The sequence below is a fragment of the Fukomys damarensis genome, unplaced genomic scaffold (assembly GCF_012274545.1).
Source record: "Fukomys damarensis isolate Sample0158 unplaced genomic scaffold, DMR_v1.0_HiC HiC_scaffold_16, whole genome shotgun sequence".
Lineage (NCBI taxonomy): Eukaryota > Metazoa > Chordata > Mammalia > Rodentia > Bathyergidae > Fukomys > Fukomys damarensis.
In genome coordinates this window covers 131,171,900-131,187,979 of record NW_022900928.1, presented here as the reverse complement: position 1 = coordinate 131,187,979, position 16,080 = coordinate 131,171,900, and positions in this window count along the sequence as shown.

Here is a 16,080-nt window from a genome sequence, read left to right as displayed (position 1 = left end):
ATCCTGCAAGCACTTTGTGGCTGAATTAGTAGGCACTCACCTGGCAGGGCCAAGCTGGACACTTGCAGAACCTAGTGCTCGGGGGCAGGTTCTGCCTGACCACCCCCTCTCTGTAGGGAGATAGGTTCAGGAAGGGGGAGGTAAAGAGCTCTGCTGAAAATGCCAGCTCTTTCTCCAATGTCACCAAGGAGCAGCTGGCTCCTTTTCCTTCTGGGAAGAAAAGTGTGTAACAGTCAAGGAGAAAGGGCTCAGCCTGGCGTGGTCATCCTCAGACCCATCCCACCTGCATGCTAGAACTCTGTGAGGCTCCTCGATCAGCAGAGATACCCAAACCCTATGCCTAGAGACTCTGAAGGCACAGGAAGAACCAGGCACCGGGTTTTCAAAGCCTCTTTATACCAGGGGACTGCTGTGCACCCAGCACTGACAATCCCCGTCCAAGTGCAGGTGCTGCCACACAGGCACCTCGGGTATGGGGATTTGGAGAAATAGCATGAAGGGAGAGGCATAAATGCAGTCCCCAGAGGACTCGTTGAAAAGGTGTGAGCAGGTGGTCTTGGAAATGGTTGTAGGGGCTCCACCGTCAGTCCTTCATTCTATCAGCACATGATCTGATCAGGACCACTGACTTTCTGAACCATCTATGGAACAGGTCTGCTAACCTCAACACCAGGGGCCCTAACTGTGTCGCCCTAACCTCGCAGGTCCTGGAAGCTAGCATCATGGTGGTATATGGGGAGCGGAGATGCAGACAGAGGAGGCGCCAGGAAGACATGGTTTTCCATCTCATGCAAGCCCAGCTGGCAATTTCTGCAGGAGGCCTAACTGGACACTGACACAGTGAGGAAGGATAAACACGGTCAGTGCCTCCTTCTGCTGCAGAGCTCCTTTTGAGAGTCTGCTCCAAGCTTTCAGTCACCAGGGCTGCATGGAATCGGCTGGCATGAGCTTGGCAACCATATAATGTACTTAAATTAAAGGGAGGTAGATGCAAGAACCTCACTGTTTGACAACATGTGGGTTGTAAGTAATTGGTGCTGATCTGCCCAATGGAAATGCCAATGATTGGAAGCCTTGACCCTAACAAAGACAGCTTTTCATTGGAACAACTTGCTACCCCATAATCAAGTATTGGGGTGCTTGATTCATGGTGAACATGCATGTGTTTGTGGGGCAGGGTCATAGTTATGCACTCATCTCAGGTCTGCAAAAGCAGGGTGTTATTTTCCATCTTGGTTGCCCTGGGCTCAGAATCCCTCTGTGGGGCAAGGAGGTGGTTGGGACAGGAGCAGGGGCCACCCGCATAAACTACCTAAGGAAGGATATCCTGGCCTCATTTTCAGTGGCTCTGGATCTCTTCTAGCAAGAGGACTGCTGGGTAGGGGAGAAGGTGGACTGGATCTCAGGCTTTGGAGGCCTGAGGGTCTTGACCCTCTGTGGTGGTCACTGTGCTGAGCTTGGGCAAGCTGAGGTCTTTGTTGCTCTTGAGATTTACTTTCCCCAAGCTCGGAGTCCTGGGAGGCTGACCTGTGCGCCCCACCCACAGATCTCCTTGTCCTGGGATACATGGGTACATGTAGTTGGGTACATGGGGCCTGTGAAGGACATGGGACTCCTGCAAGGTCATGGGGGTACCCGGTCCCTTGAACAAAGGTCTCAGCACTAGGAGCTTCCTTCTCTAAGCAGCCCTCCCTGTGTCTGGATTTACTAACCACCTGCTCTTCCTCAGGACTTTGCCTTGTTGCCAGTGGGCCCCAGTGAGATGCATCTTTGGAAATGGCTCCTTTATTAACCTTCTCCAAGTATCCTAACTTGAGTTTTCCTCTGTTCTCACATGGAATTCTGACTGAGGCTCTGGAACCTCCTCGGGGTTCCGAATGATACTTTGGCTTCATTTCCACCCAGTTGGCTCTGCTGCTCACATCCCAGGCTATACAAATGGCAGCCGGCTCCCTTGACTTCAGGTGCCCTGTGAACCCCACATTGGTCCTCACTGGAGCTGTGAGCCCTTAGGGTCTTGGCCATGGCCAGTTGCCCATCCAACAGCCTTAGCGATGGGGTCATCCCCTACTGGCCATGGCCCTGGAACAGGCCTGATATTTAAGTCAACTTTCTATTGCTGTGATGGATTTGTGACATAAATCAACTCATAAGGAAGAAAAGTTTATTTTGGCAAGTGATTTCTGAGCTTTTGACCTATAGTCACTTGGCCTCATTACTTTTAGGCTGGATGAGGCTGTACATCATGGCAGAAGTATGTAGTGGAGAAAAATCTGTTTACTTCATGGCAGCCAGGAAGGGGGTGACAGAGTCCCAGTGTCCCCTTCAGTGTACGTCCAGGTAACCTAGCCTCCTCCCTCCAGTCCCCACCTCGTCACCACTCCTATGTAGTACCCCAGGTTTGGACCAAGCCTTCAACACACAGGTCTTTGCTGGGAGGTAACTCAAAATCCAAGCCTTAAGCACTGACATGGCAGAACTCCTGGTCTCCTGGCTCCCTCCAGTTCAGGAGCATAGCAACTGTCAGACATGGCAGGGTGCGCCACTGCTGGGGGACCAGCAGCCTGGTCTTCTCCATGAGTCCCAAATGGAAAATAGAACAGAAGCCCCCGGCCTCCTCCTTTCTGTCCTGTCCCCACTCTCCCTGTCTATTCCTTCTCCATCCTCAGGAGAGCTGAACCCAAGAGGAAGTCAGGACTTTAGTTTTCCAGCCATGGCCCTATTTGCTTCCCTGCTCTCCTCTTCCCCTTCAGACCCTATGAAGACGACATGCACTAGGTCAAACAGATCCTTCCCTACCTTATGAACTCCTTGCTCTAGGATGCTTACCATCTTCTTTGGAAGCTGAGTCTTAAGGGCAGCTGTGATACAGAGAGAGAGAGATATCAAGCTGGGTTTCCCCAGAACACTGGCATGGGCTCAGAACTTCACACTAGCTGGCACCGCAGGAAGGACCTCTTTGAGGACTCCATGCATCCTGATGGAATAAGCTAGTAGGCAGGATTCTCCAGAGAGGCAGGACAACAGGATACACAGGAGAGGGTTTATCAGGGGACATACAGTCACCAAAGGGAAAGGGTCCCATGAGAGACTGCAGGCTGGAGAACCAGAGAAGCCTGCAAGTGTGGCCCAGTCCAAGTCCAGGAGCCCCAGGACCAAGGAAGCTGGAGGTGTAGTTCTCAGTCTAAGGCATAAGGCCCCAGAGCCCTGGGGGTGCTGATGCAAGTCCCAGAGTTCAAAGGCCAAAGCATCTGGAAATCTAAAGTCCAATGGCAGGAGAAGAAAGGTATCTGGTTCTGACAGCAAAAGACAGAGACATCTTCACTTCTGCCATTCTGTTTTCCATTCACATCTTTGGCCAACTGTGTGCAAGGCAGATATTCTTGTCTCAGGCCAACAATTCACAGGGCAATCTCCTCTGGGAGTACCTACCCTTGGGCACACATAGATGCAACCCAGTTGACACCTAAAATTAGCCACCGCATAGCCCTCCAAATAATGGTAGTCATCTGGGGAAACAAATACAGACCCCCACACACACTGCAGGATTTCTCAGGGCGCTTACTGCACCGCTGTTTTAGATGTCTCCAAGGGGATTTATACTGTGTTGTGTTTGACCACAGACCTCTTATCTTTCTACAGAACAACTCCTGAGACAAGTGCTCTGTCAAACACACTCTGGAAAGCACTGCTGTGATAGGATTAAAGTTAGAATGTCAACACGCAAAACCATTTCGGAAGCTAAACGTATTTCTCTAAAGCAAAGGGCAGACTGACAGGGAGCAGCAAGCAGAATGAATGCCGAGTATAGTACGCAGCAGTGCGGCAAGACCAGCAAATGGATTCAACCTGCTTATTAGAATTTTAAAGTCCTCTTGATACGCTGCTCACAAAAATGCAATCAAAGGGGGAAAATAGCAAAATGAAAAATAAAAGGGCAAGTAAATACTCAACATCAGAGCATGTAAAGAAGAAAGAGAGATATAACTGCTGAGAAAGTGAATTCCAATTAAAGACTATTTAATGGGGCAAATGGAAACAGCTTGATGGATGCAAAACTCCACTCAATGTGAGAAGGCAGAGATCTTCGCTAAATCAAAGCCAGAAAAGCAAAATTATTATAATGGCAAAGGACACTTAAAAGCACTGGTAATATTTTTAAAACAGTATTCCTAATCTAAAAGCATAAAACACAACATAAATATGAACATAGAGTTGATCAATAGGGTTAGTAAGGAAAAATTATAAATGTTTTATAATTTTCTACAAATAAATAAGCTTTCTTTCTTATTTTATGTCCAGGAAATTTTACCAAGTTGGTCACTTGCTCAGCCCTAGAAAACTCATTCTCCAAAGTAAGAAGGGCAAAAAACACATTTTAAAAAACAAAATACAACACACCCAGAGTTAATAATGTGGGTTCACAAGAGAGTATTGAAACCACTCAGAAATTCTAAAACAAACAAAAGTGAAAATGTTTTGTCTAAGAACCTGTGGGATCAGGTAGTAAATAATATATAATGATGAGTTATTTAGGTAAAAAATAAAAATGAGAACATCTTATATCTTAGCCACAATATCATGGAAAGGCACAATTTTTAAGAAAACAGTGACTACATATATACTACGTACTCACTCTTGGGTTTTTGTCTGTTAAAAAAAATAGTCTAAAGGAAAGCAGCAGCAGAAGAAACAAAATGTGACAAAAAGGAAAAAAAAGGCACTCCATAAAAATAGATGACAGCTGCTCTTTAAAAATAAAATTAGTAAAATAGGCAATACCTTGAAAAATTTAATTTTTAAAAATCAGAATTTTAAAAATTCACAAAGAAACAAAATTGGAAATGTTTATGCTGTTATAAAAAAGATATAGCACTGTCTCCTAAAGAGACAGTGACTTCTAAAAAGTGTTTAACTAGTAAAATGGTGCAGTAGCATAGAAGAAAATCTTTGTGACATTTTTAAATAATAAAAAATATAGCTAATAATTTTCCCTTATAGGCTCTCTTTAAAGGTATTTTTTAAAGTGAATAACATTAGAAATTTAGCTTTTGAAATGCATGTACTTGCACGGCATGGATACGACAACTGTAAGTCAGTCTCACATGAAGAAATATCCTAATCTAAATCTTCCCATATACTCCTGTACTAAATCTGAATGTACATAGACAGATGTTATACACACATGCATACATATATACTTAAGGGTTATCCCAGAACTGGAAAGACATTATAAAACTTAAATAATGCAATATCCTGATATATAACAAAGAAAAATAAAACCATCTCAAAAGGGTTTGAAAATGCATGAAATATATTTTAGTGCCCTTTCCAGATAACTCTTTGAAAAGTAAGGCTTAAACAATTCTTGCCTAGTAGGACAAGAAAGAGTAAGGAGGTAGTTATCCCTGGGTAGGGACTCACTTGGGATGCACTGTGTTGGAAAGCTTCCCCTCCACTGGGACGACATGTCAGCACCCACAGCTCAAAGGCGGAGAGGTTTAATGTGGCTCATGGTTTCAGGGAATTCAGTTCATAGTCAGCTGACTCCAAGGCAAGAACATCATGGTGGAAGAGCACAGAGCAGCACAACTGCTTGGTTGATCTAGGCATGGTAGTGCACGCCAGGAATCCCAGCACTAGGGAGACAGAGGTAGGAAAATCACTGTAAGGTTGACACCAGCCTGGGCTATATAGTGAGTACAAGGCCAGCCTGTACTACAAAGAGAGACCCTGTCTCAAAAAGAAAAGAAAAAGCTGCTTAGTTCATAGCAGCCAGGAAGCAGAGCAGGGGCTTAGTTCTCAGAGGAAAGGATTAGAGACTAGGTACAGACCCAAGGTCTTGCCTCCATGACCAACCAAAAACACCCAGAAATGTGCTCCAGTGATTTTGTAGGTGGCTCCCAAGCCAAACAAACTGATAATTAATATTAACTGCTGCAGGCACCCAAGCTAATCAGGAGTAAAAGAGAAAGGTGACTGTGGCTCCCAATTTATTCAGCTATAGATGATATATTCAGTGCAGGTCTGCTAGGTTCCATGGTGAAAAACACCTGCAATTCAGGCTATGTCACGTTGTAGTCATGCGGTTGCTAAAACTCTTTGATATATGTGTGTACGTCGGACTGTCATAATACATCAGTCGATGCTGTGATTATTATAGGCTTGAAGTATCAAGGTACATGCAGTATTTCACACATCAGAGGAGGATTCACCAAAGAATGTGGGAAGTAACAGTACCCCAAGTTCTTTTCTTTAAACCCCAATCCTGAAGACGTGACAGGAAAAGGATGTGGGCTACTACAATAACAGAAGAGATTCCTTATAGCACCTCAGGCCAAGCTTGGAAAGAAATGAACACAACACATGCAATATATAGAAAAAGCTGCCTATAGAGCTGTGAAAGAACCATTGTGAAAGAGGAAAGAGTAGATAGGCCATATTTCTAAACTGTAAAGTAGGACACTCTGAAAACATCAGTCCCTCCCAAGTTAACTTGTAAACAGTGCTATGATCTGAATGTGTCCCCCCAAAAATTCAGGTGGTGCCAGTGTGAAGATCCAGAGCTGGGCCTTCAAGAGTGATCAGGCTATGAGGGCTGCTCCTTTGTGCATGGGATTAAGGCCCTTACAAAAGAGGCAACACCTTCTCTCGCACTTGCCTTCCGCCATGCAAGGATGAAGAGAAAAGACCTCCCCAGGCACTGGCATGGTTGTGGACTCCCCAGCCTCCTGAAATGTCAGAAATAGATTTCTGTTATCCAGTCTGTAAGGTCCTGTAAGAGCAGCAGAAAAAGGATAGAGGCAAATGCTTTAACAAATAACCCAAATAGAAGTGTTTTTACACCTTCTACAACATGAACATCTATGTTCTCCAAAGATGCTGGTGTTGTGAACAGCATAGACTGGCTAAGAACGTACATTTCAGATTAAAGAAGACTAAAGAGATGTGACAACCGAGGGCAATGTGTGATTCTAGATGAAGGGAGAGGCTGTTATGGTGGTGTTATTGAGACAGCTGATACATTTATTATATAATTATACAACATTCATGTGAAATGTTAAGTTGCTTAAGTTTGATGTTATAATTTTGAAATAAAATACCCTTGTGCTTAAGGTATCTAAGTATTTGAGTAGGGCATGATATCTGCAACTTCTGCTCAGTAATGATTAATTGAAAAGCTGATACAGAAAGATAGATACAAGAAATATGGTAAAGTGTTAAAAACTGATGGATTTAAATGAAGAAATAGGTGGGGAATTCATTTGGTAACTTTTGCAACTTTTCTATGTGTTCAAATGTTTTTCAACATAAAGTTACAATATTATTAGAAGCTAATAAATAAATAGAAATCTGAAGAAAAAAGATTTATGTGAAAAATGAACATAGTTTGTTGGATAAATAATCAATAAACACTTGAAAATAGGAATCTGTGTCATCAATCACTGTGGTCAGACCTCATAGTAGAAAACATAAACTGTGGTTTGTTACAGACTATGTGGTAGTAAGGGAAGAATAGCAACTTGATGGGCTCTGGGATGATCTTGGAGGATTGGTGGACCTTGCTTCTGGGTGTTTCTGGGTCAGTCCTAGAGCTGTGATTTGGGAGCTTTGGTACTTGGCCCATTTCCTGGCTGGTTGTTCTCCTGACCTGCTTCTCAATTGCTATGAACTTAGCAGACTTGCTTTGCCATTCGCTCCCACCATGAGGTTTCTGTCTCAAAGCCAACTGGCCATGGACTGAGTCCCCTGAAACCATGCGCCAAATTAAACTTCTCCTCTCATGTGTGCTGTTAGGTGTCATGTCCCAGTGATGGGAAAGCTGACTAATACACAACGCTAAACAGCAGTGTAGCAGTGAAAGCAAATAATTGTAAAGCCAGGTGCAGTGGTACGTGCCTGTAGTCCAGCTGCTTGGGAGGCGGACGTGGAAAGATTGCAAGTTTAAGGCCAGGTTTGGTAACTTAGCAGAATCTAACCTCAGAAAACGTATGAACAAACAAACAAATGCTAAGCTTTACAGTATGTGTCACAAACCTAACAGTGAATGGGGAGGAGGGGAAGAAAAATTCATGCAAGAGTACATCATCTCTGACTTCATTTATATAAAATTTCAAAGGCAGGTGAAACACCCATGGAGTTAGAAGTCAAGGTGCTCCGAGGGGCTCCAGGTATCCATAACCTCCTGACTCTTGCTCAGGGGCCTTTCCGTCAGGAGCCTCACACCCTAAACTTCTACCATGCTCCATACTTAACTGTTTACACTTGTTTCTACATGTCACGCTTTAGTTTTTAAAAAGGATGGGGGAGAAAAATAATAATCTCCTTCAGAAGAAGGGAAGTGAGAGCAATTTGCCAGCCTAATTCACTCTCACTCATTTCCTGAAGTGCCCACTGGATAATCCCTGTTATTAGGGCTGGACTCGGGAAAAGATGAGTCACTCTGCTGAGTGCAACATAGATTTCAGAGCTTTGAGTAATTCCCACATGAATAGGAACCTGAGATTACTCACTAGCTGTTCAAGCACTATGCTATTTGAATTAGGAGCCAAGAAAATAAAACAAAACCTATTAAAACATGTTTTTGGACTGAGAATGGATACCGCCAAGGTGTGTTCCAGGAAAAACAAGAGTGTCCTCCTGCTGTGTGGAACAGAGCTGCAGGGAGCCTGCTCCAGGTCATGCAACAGGACAGATGGCACTGGCTGCCACACTGACCCTGGGAGCTACATACTTGAGGTTCAGTTGGCAACACAATGGTCACTTTAAAAAAAACTCTACTGGTATGGTTTGATTTTTACCCTTAGCATTGGTAGCTGATGACATCAGAAAGTAAGCATTAATATGAGACAGGATTGGAAACTATAGTGAATGCCTCAATTAAAAAAAAAACTGCAAGAAAAGGCACATTTCCATTACCGCCCCCCCCCACACATCTGCTCTCACTCTGAACACTCATCCCTTTGTTCTCTCCACTTTCCGAAGCGGTTCTGGAAGTGCACTTTTGTGAGTGTCTTTACAAGGCAGGATAAAAAACATGGGGAACTCTGCTCCTGAGTGCCATGGAGAGAACACTAGACCGTGTCCTAAGCCACCTTGTTCACCAGATCTGTCACCATGTACCTTCTAGCTCTTCCTGAAAGTCAACATGATCTGAGAAAAGGAAATGCTTTGAATTTAGTCAGGGCACTGAGGCAACCGTGACAGCACAACTAAAGACACTCGCAAAAGAGGATGTCCAGAGATGCTGCAGAAAGTGGCGAGAACCGTGGATGAGTGTGCTCAAAGGGAAGGGAAGTATGTTGAGCAGGATTAATGGCAGTGCATCCTTTACTGTAATAAATTTTAAAAATTTAAATGCATGCCATACTTTTGTCACACCTTGCATATCATGAAAGCATGGCACTACTAACCTGAAGAGAATTCAAAGTAGAATTTAAGAACAACCTTCTCCCACAGGAACAGAAGCTCCAGCCCAGTCTTGCTTTTGTCTTCTGCAGATGGAGGATGTGAAGTCTCAGAATCATGGTCTAGAGTGGGCATCCCCAAGGCTTGCTGAGAAATGGTGGTTGGGTGGATCCCCGTAAGTTGGGGCCCACCCACTGGCTAGGACCTTGACTGGTCATCTCACTCTGAGCTGCCCAGTCTCCTCATTTGACAATACCTGGAGTTATATAAGAATGGCAACCTACAGATTTACAGTGAGAAACAGGCTGCGAGTCTCATCAACAAATCTATATAAGAAAGTAAACCACAATCAGAAAAGTACGCTGTAAATCTTGAAGAAAAATAAAAGGAGTCTCCTGGATGTTTTCTGTGGTTTGAATGTATTCCTCTTAAGTCTGTGTAGGTCCCCATGACTGTTATCCTGGCACTCTGGGAGGCAGAGGCAAGAAGATCACAAGTTATAGCTCAACCTGTGCAACTTAGCAACTTGGTGAGACTCTGTCTCCAAAGTAAATAAAGTGGTAGAAGCCCCCTAGGTTGAGTCCCCAGTACTGAAATAAAAAGTTCATGTCTTGGAAACTTAACCCCCAAATTCACATGCTAAGGGTATTTAGAAGTGGGGCTTTGGGGAGATAACATGATTACAGGAGGTCATGAGGGTGGGGCCTCTTAATGGTATTAGTGACTTTATAAAAAGAGAGAGACCTTAGCAGGCAGGGTTGCTCTTATCTTTCCATGCAATGCCCTTTGTCTGTTATGACTCTGGAAGCCCTCATCAGTGTGTTCCCTTGTCCTTGGACCACCCAGCCTCCAGCACCAGGAGCTAAATAAACTATTGCTCATATTCACCCAGTCTATGGCATCCTCATATAACAGCAGAAAATAGGCCAAGACAAAGTTCTTGATGGCTAAAATTTTTTTTAAAAGCATTATCCCACCTAGGAGGGCAAAGTTTAGCTGTGTGGGTCGCAGCTGCCATTAAAGAGGGCAAAATTCAGCAGCAAGAGATTTGAACATTGGTTCTGGCTATTTCTGGTTTCCTCTCATTGAGTAAGGAAATCACTGTGCCTCCATGAGCCTCAGATTCTGATCTGTAGGGGGAGTGTGCCTGCTCCCAGGAGGGCTGGGGGCTGAGGGTGAGCCACATTGTGAAGCTGTTCACCTGTAACTCCTGATTATTCTTTCTGACCTGCTGCTTCTTGGCTCTCCAAGCCTCGCCTGGAGGTCGAGACCCACAGAGGCCCTGTGCACACGCTCAGCTGCGTAGGGTACATAGTGTCCTGGTCTGGGGCACTCTCCTCCCTATGAATAGAGTGCCCTCCTGGGGTCAGGCGCTCCCCAGAGCACACCAGCCTTCCCCTCATCCCCAGTGATACTGGCATTGGAGTTCTGAGATATTGGGCTCTTTCTAGGGGTCTCTTTCAGTCTGTTGCCCTGAACAAGAATCGGATAGGAAAGGAGAGATAGAGAGACTTTCCATTTAACAGAGGTAAGAAAAGAAGGGAAAAGAAATACGCTCGGCAGAGTGCAGAGCAGGCCACTGAGAAAGAAAGAAGGTAATGGTCACAAGGTCAATGGCTGCATCTTTCCTGTCCCCCATTCTGATGTTAGACGTAGGTCAGCCTATTCCAACCCTGCTTGGTCTTGGGCTGGAGAACAGAAGACAGCGTTCTCTGATGGACCGGGGCGTGGAAGCCCTACTGCTCATGCGTCCTGCTCTCTGTGATTGACAGACCCGCCCAACTTGCCCAGCTGCTTTACCACGCCCTAATACCCTGCCTTAATACTACCAGGTTCCTTTGGGGTCCCTGGACTGTGTCCCGGCTTCTTTGTTAGGAAGGTTTTCTTGTCCCCGTCCTACGTGCCAGATGCAGATAGCTTGCTTGATGCTGGTGAGTCCCTTCTTTCCTGCGCCCACTGGGTTTTCTTCGCTTTACCCAGGCCAGGGTCTGGGCTTCTGCAAGTCAGACGGAAGAGCCCATCATACCGGGGCTGGGAGGGGCCCAGACCCCAGACCTTGGGGTGGCCCCAACAAGGTGAGTGGCCCAGGGCATGGGCGGGCACAGTAGTTCTTCCTGACTGACAGCTACCTTTCTCAGCCTGGCTCAAATGTCCCTCCCTGCCACCCTTGCTCCCCCTTACTGTCCTCTGCTGTAGTGACCAGTTCTGCCTCAGTTCACATCTCCTCTTCTGAGAGAAGACGTCCACAGCCCCCCGAAGAAATCCACTTCCTTCTCTCATGGTTGTCTGAAAAATTTTTTCTTAACACTTGCTTGTAGGGTAAAGGAAAGTCAGCTCTGAATCACTTCATTTTGGAGGGGTGGGAGGGGGGTTGAAAATTTGAGCCCAGCCTAGAGAATTTAAGGACTTAACAAGATCCTGTCTCAAAAAGTTTAAAAAAATAGAAAGGGCTGGGGATATAGCTCAGTGCAAAGGTCCTGAGTTCAATCCCCAGTACTGCCCCCAAAACCCAATAAGAAGCAAAACCATTTAATAATACCAACAAATAGTATGAATCCACAGTGTAAATGAGATAGTCATGTAACAGGCTCCTTGATTAGGTTTTTTGTGGTGAGGGAAGAGGAGTGCGTTGTTTTGAGCTTATCAGCAACGTTTCTTCCCAATGATGAGTCTGAAAAAAATGGAGCAGAAAGCAGCATGTGGAGAATCAACTGGCAGAAGACAGGGAAGCAGTCCATGGTTGCTAAGGAACCCCACCCCTAAAGGAGCATCAGGTATTCCCAAGGAGACCCATGTGAGGACCTGTGCTGGGGTCACAGAGAGGTGGGAGTGGGCAGCAGGAGTACGAGTCCTAGAGGCAGGAAGCAAAGACTCTGCAGTGAAAGGTGTGTAAAAGTAATGAATAGCAGAACCCAGCTGTGGAAACCTGTTGAATCAAATCAGGCATCAGAGGATGAAGTATCCTTTTGTTTCAGCCATGCCAACTGGAGATGCTGTGTTTATGAGATAACCATGCAGTTTTGACAGAGACCAAATTAAGCTGTAACTGTCTTTTAATGCTGGAGGACAGGGCAGGCTGGACAGATGTGTCATGTTGTCACACCAGGAGCATCTTGGCTATTGTCATGTTCTTTAGACACCTGGCAGGAGGTGATGGGAGACTTTCCGAGGAAAGACCTTCCTACTCCTCAGGAAGATGGGAGCTGGGAGAGGCGACAGCTACGGGACCTCCAGTCAGAGGCAGGAAGTTGGTGGTGACCACATGGCTTTGTTCAAGAAGACAGCCAAGAATTGAATTCTTAAAAATTCAAACCTCAAAATTTGAGCTTCAGAACAGCACACCCCACGCTGTTGTGACAACTTCTTGGAATGGCCCTCTGAGCCCTCAGCATGACTGGGTGGCTTTCTACAGCTCGAGTTGCTAAACCAGTGCTACCAAGAGCATAACTGAGTTGCCCTGGAACCCTCGGTGCCAGGCTTCGGGATCCTCCCCTGTGGGACACATCTGCTGTGGTCTCCTCAGCCAGTGCAAAGATGCCCGATATTCTTTTGCTAACTTGTCTGGTTTCCCTTGGTTTCTTCTTGCTTTTTTTTTTGTTGTTATCACCATTATTCAACTTAATTATGAATTTTATATTATGGTGCTTAATTTAGAAATAATTTATAAACTTTGTCATAAGTATCTATGCATAGGAAAAAGCCACGTTGTATATAGAGAGTTTAATACCTCCTATAATCTCACACATTTATTGGGGGTCTTGGGATGTGTTCTCCATAGATAAGAAAAAACTACTGTACTAAGTACAGGAAAGAAAGATAGAGCTGTTTATCTGGGTTTCTGGTGGAAGGGACAGAAAAAAATGGACATACAGGAAGTCTTTTTTCTTCTCTACTCTTCGGTTGGTGGTAGAGGCAGGAGCTTTGGTTTCTTCTCACACACGTGGGTGTGCAAGTGTGTGTTTGAATCTCATTTTCATGAGTGTAGCCCGGGCCCCCGGGGTCCTTTCCTGACCTGTGAAGTGAGGACTCACCCTGGGAAACATCTTGGGGCAGGACAGGTTTAGAGGCCCACAAAGAGCTCTCACCTCCTCGGACTATGAAACACATCTGCAGGGTTGCCTTTGCTTCTGCAGAAAAACCCAACATATTTGCATAGAATTTTGGAAATACTTTTAACTGCCCTTGCCAATGGAGCAGACACATCTTTAAAAGACACCACCAAAATGCTCACTTCAGAAATTTAGAAGGCTAAATTCTCTGATGTGCTGTCACTGTTAGAGATCGTGTGTGCGTGTGTGTGTGTGTGTGTGGTTCGAATGTTCTATACCTTTCCCTGGCCACCATGTTTGCTTCAGAACCAGCCTCCTGCCATATCCTGACCTTCCATCCTCCTACCCCAGTGTCACTGCCCTGCCTTCCTTTCCAGGCTGTACGTGCTCCTGCGCTGGTCCTCTTGCACATGTCCAGGCCCACATCAGCAACACACAGGACTCTCAGGTCTGTATTCTTAACTTCTTATTTCCCTTCTACTTCTCTGTTATTCACCTTGCACACCAGGAATCCACCCAGCTCCAAAAGGGAAGTGGCCGTGGGTGCCACCCCCCACGGAACCTCTTGTACCTGAGTCTCCTGCCTTAGTCAGGGTGCACAGCCAGCCAGCATTCAGCAGAAACCAGGGGCCCTACTGAGTCCTCCTCCCTACCACACCATTCATGCCACCACCCCTGCACCTCTTTGATCTCTCCCTTCTCCTCAGCCTCAAGCTGTTACTCCAGGCCAGGACCACACCTTCCTGTACCAGGAGTGAAAGATATTTGAGGTCCCAATTTAAGTCCCTTCCCCTTTGGTTCATCCTCTCCACTGTTTTCCAGGAAAATAAATTTTTTTAAAAAATTCGTGTTTATTTCAGTTTTGTGCTCCCCATCGTCTGTACCTGATGTCCCTGCCCCTATCGTCTTGTTGTCTGTGATGATGTTTACACAAGCTCATGGCCCCCAGTCCACCTGGAAAGTGTGTATTAAATGTTGTTTCTGCAGCTGTGACTTCGATGCGCTGGTCTCACTGCCAAAGTACCCTTCCTTCTTTATTCACTGATTGGTTCCACCTCACCCCCCAAGAGCCTTATGTCAGGGTGCCCCTTCCACTGGCTGGGCTTTCTTCTCTGTCCCCTCAGGCTGGCAGTTCCTTCTATTTGTTGCGGTTTTTCTGTTTAAGTGCTTATGCGTGAACTTCTCAATTTCTTATCAGCATCACCCACCCCATGTGTGCCATCCATCTGCCTAATGGATGTCTGTGGCACAGCACAGGCATGGATAGCTCTTGATTTGGTTTTATTAACCACAGCCTCATGGGAAGAGCAATAGGAATTAGCTACCTAGGACTAGGAACATATAATAGAACATAGGAATTAGCTACATTTCCTAATAAAGTAGGTAATGCCAAAAAGCACAGAATATAAAATGAAGCCAACAGAGTGCAATTGCAGTGGCTTGGAAGTGTCCCCAAATTCATGTCCTCTTGGGAGCTCAAAGTGTGAGCTTATTCAGAAATAGGGCTATTAGCCCACGCCTGTAATCTCAGCACTCAGGAGCCTGAGGCAAGACGATCACTGTGAGTTTGAGACCAGCCTGGGCTACATGGTGAGTTCCTGGTCAGTCTCAACTACATAGTGAGACCCTGTCTCAAAAAAAAAAGGAAAAAAAAAAAAAAAGAAATAGGGCTGTTGTAGATGAAGTATGATCTTGTTGTATTACAGGAAGAGAAGAGCAGAGAGGAATAGATGCACATTGCCTGAATACCACCTGTCACCAGACAGACAACAGAGTACTGTACCTACGAGCCACGGAATGCCAAGGATTGCCAGCACAAAATGAAGAGAAAGGCACAGAACAGAACCTGCAGAGAGAGCATGTGGCTGCCATGAACTTGACTTTAGACTTTCAGCCTTCAGGACTATGAAAGAAAAAAACAAATTTCCATTGCTTTGAGCCACCCAGCACCTTGTTGCAACAGCCCAGGGCAACAGGTTAGCCCAGGTTCAAGTGGTCATGCCACTGGAGAAGTAGAATCGTGGAGGCCAGGGAATTACTGCATTTCTTTGCAAATGGGAGCCCCAGGACTGCACCAACTGTGCCATGTGATAAGCTGACTGGTCAAGGCTGCCTTCCTCCTCTCCAGAAATGCCCCCTGCATAGCCATGAGGACTGAGAATGCATCTGAAGAAAAGCACCCCTGACTGAAGCTTAGCAAAGACTGTGGGCCTTGGTCAGAGCTAGGCTTGTCTTTCCCCCGTAATGCCGAATCCTTCAAGCAATCGGCCTCTTAAAAACCATGGCACTGCAAGGGAGCACAAGTCCTCCAATCCCATGAAAGGGAGTGTCCAGGAGGGTGGCCCCCACCGGGGTGTGGCCGACCACCCCAGCCATCCATCATGCTGCTTTGGGAGAGAATTGGTTCTTGTGCTTGTCTTTCTCACATAATAATTCTTTCTATTTCCAGCTTATCTCCCTTCAGTGGCCTCTCTCTTTTCATCTCTCCTCTTTCTAGCCCTTTCTCCACACCGCCAGCAGAGCTCTCTTCTTCAAAAGCAGATCCGGTGCAGCCATTTCCTTTCTTGGAAGCTTTCAGGCTCACCGCTGTCCACGGCCGTGCCTTGACACACATCTTCAGACC